The 2,195-nt window shown below is 38.7% G+C and overlaps 1 long non-coding RNA gene across 1 annotated transcript; it reads right to left on the reverse strand.

The window, feature by feature from the left end:
- Positions 1-1,061: 1,061 nt before the first annotated feature.
- On the reverse strand, positions 1,062-1,565 carry LOC134285942 (uncharacterized). The gene is made up of 2 exons (XR_009996823.1): positions 1,427-1,565; positions 1,062-1,360 (listed from the first exon to the last, which is right to left on the reverse strand). It is a non-coding gene; the product is annotated as an uncharacterized LOC134285942 (long non-coding RNA).
- Positions 1,566-2,195: the final 630 nt, after the last annotated feature.

Consider the following 2,195-nt stretch of genomic DNA (forward strand, 5'->3'; position numbering starts at 1 on the left):
CGTACATTGTATGGTACACGTATGGTTTCAAATAATAAAATGTACCGTAAATATATTGTTTTTAATTGTAATTTCACTACTGGTTATAAATTTAATCATGGTTTTGGAATGGTTCTCTTTTGTTATGTTGTATTGTTTTACATTAGATAAACCATATAATGTTATATTATCTCGTCATGTTCCTTCGATAATGGCAGCTCTAGCCAAACTAACCTAAACTCGTCTAAGTCTGAGTAACCTCTGATTGCATTAACAGTTGAAGCTTAGGCTCCCATGCCCCACCAGCCAGATAACTGGGTTTTGCAAACTAAGCATTATTTGTGGCAACACTTTGAGCGGCATGAAGGAACTATGCCTAGCGCGCTAAGTGTTATTAGACCACTAATGTAGTTGCATGAAGTGGGTGACGAGGTACATAAGTATCATTACAGCGTACTTAACCGTTAAATATTGAGGCTCCAGTTTGACTGAACTATGAAATATGTACATAACAACTAATGAGAAAACTGTCAAGTTCGATTCAACTATAAGTTAGGTTAAAAAGCGAAGACGAACTTATATCAGAAGTCGTTTCAATGTTCATTCCAGTCCTTATGTTAAAAATGTCAAAGATAAATCGCATTTAATTCGGTTGTTGTACAAGGCAATTTCACATGAGAGAAGAAGAGAAAGAATAGTGTTGAACTCATCCACTGATTTACAGTAATCTGGCCTGCGTCTTTCCGGGTTGACCTACATTCGTATTCCTCTCATCGCACTCTACATACCTAGCCCACCATATCTCTTGGATATGCAGTCCTTAGGACACCTGGTTTACCACTTTATTTAAACATTTTATTGACTTTAAATAGACGTTTCAACTTATTCACTTTTTTCTCTTTCATTTCCTTTGCAACAAAAATGTCACGAACATCAACAAAACAAAGCACGGAAAAAAATCATAAACTGAATAAATAATTAAAAATGCACGGAAAAAGATTGTTTCGGAATAGTGAATGGTTCAAACGTAAGAAAAACAGTATAATATATTTGTTTGGGTACACTATCTATTTTGCAGCAGCTTTTCGGAGCAGCTCAAAAACTGAAATTTAATTTATTAGCGTTAACAAATATGTTTACATTTGAAATTCTTCCCACTACTCACTCAAATAGTTTCCTCCTTTCTTACGAATCCACCTTCTTCCTTGATCTTACTCGCTCTCCCTCTTGCTTTCTCCTTCTTTAACTTCACTCCTGCTATTCAAACAACTCATTAAACTACGAACGTTCACTGTCTTCAATGAAATACTTACAACTACACCGTACAAAGCAACGCTAGCTTACGGTTTCATCCAATGCTCCGTCTTCCGTGTGGTACAAACTAGGTAAGTTTTCTTGATTATTTATACATTTTCATTAATAATTTCAGGTTTCTTTTTCTACTTACAGGTCACCGACGCAGTTAACTACACCTACGTCTAATTTAGCGCAACCTTCCGTTCGCTAACACAGATAATTTTTGGAATAAACTAATTTAACTCACCAGCACAATTGTAATTTTCTGTTTTGGTTAGTTTCTTCTTCACTCTACACTTCTCGCAGATTGCTTCCGTCTTCCATTCTCGGACTACTGTCACTTCTCGGGGGTTCGGCTTTTATACCGACTACTGCACAGTGGTGTGAACAATATTGTTACAAAAAGATCGGATGTAAATGTATAGTAGCTACCAATGTGCAAAGCTTTTAGCGAACCATTCCATTACAATACACTATATTGTAGCTGGTACACTGTATGGTACAGGAATGGTTTTTACCAAATACCCTATGGTTAGTTTTTATCCGGGTCCCCCGCAAAGATATCCACAAAGCCACCTGGAGATCACCCGACCATCAAACAGAAAACCAAATCAACCACATTCTAATTGACGGTAAATTCTTCTCGGATATAACCAATGTCCGCACATACCGCAGTGCGAATGTAGATTCGGATCACTACTTAGTCGCTGTATGCATGCGCTCAAAACTTTCGACAGTTATCACCACGCGTCGAAGTCGAACGCCGCGGTTCAACATCGAGCAGCTGCGTAACGTAGTTGAGCCACTTCTACGTTACGCAGCTGCTCGATGTTGAGTCGCGGCGTTCGACTTCGACGCGTGGTGATGACTACGCGCAGCAGTTAGCAGTGGCCCTACCAACGGAAGAGCAGCTTGGCACA

This window comes from Aedes albopictus, chromosome 2 (assembly GCF_035046485.1).
Source record: "Aedes albopictus strain Foshan chromosome 2, AalbF5, whole genome shotgun sequence".
In the NCBI taxonomy this organism is placed as follows: Eukaryota; Metazoa; Arthropoda; class Insecta; order Diptera; family Culicidae; genus Aedes; species Aedes albopictus.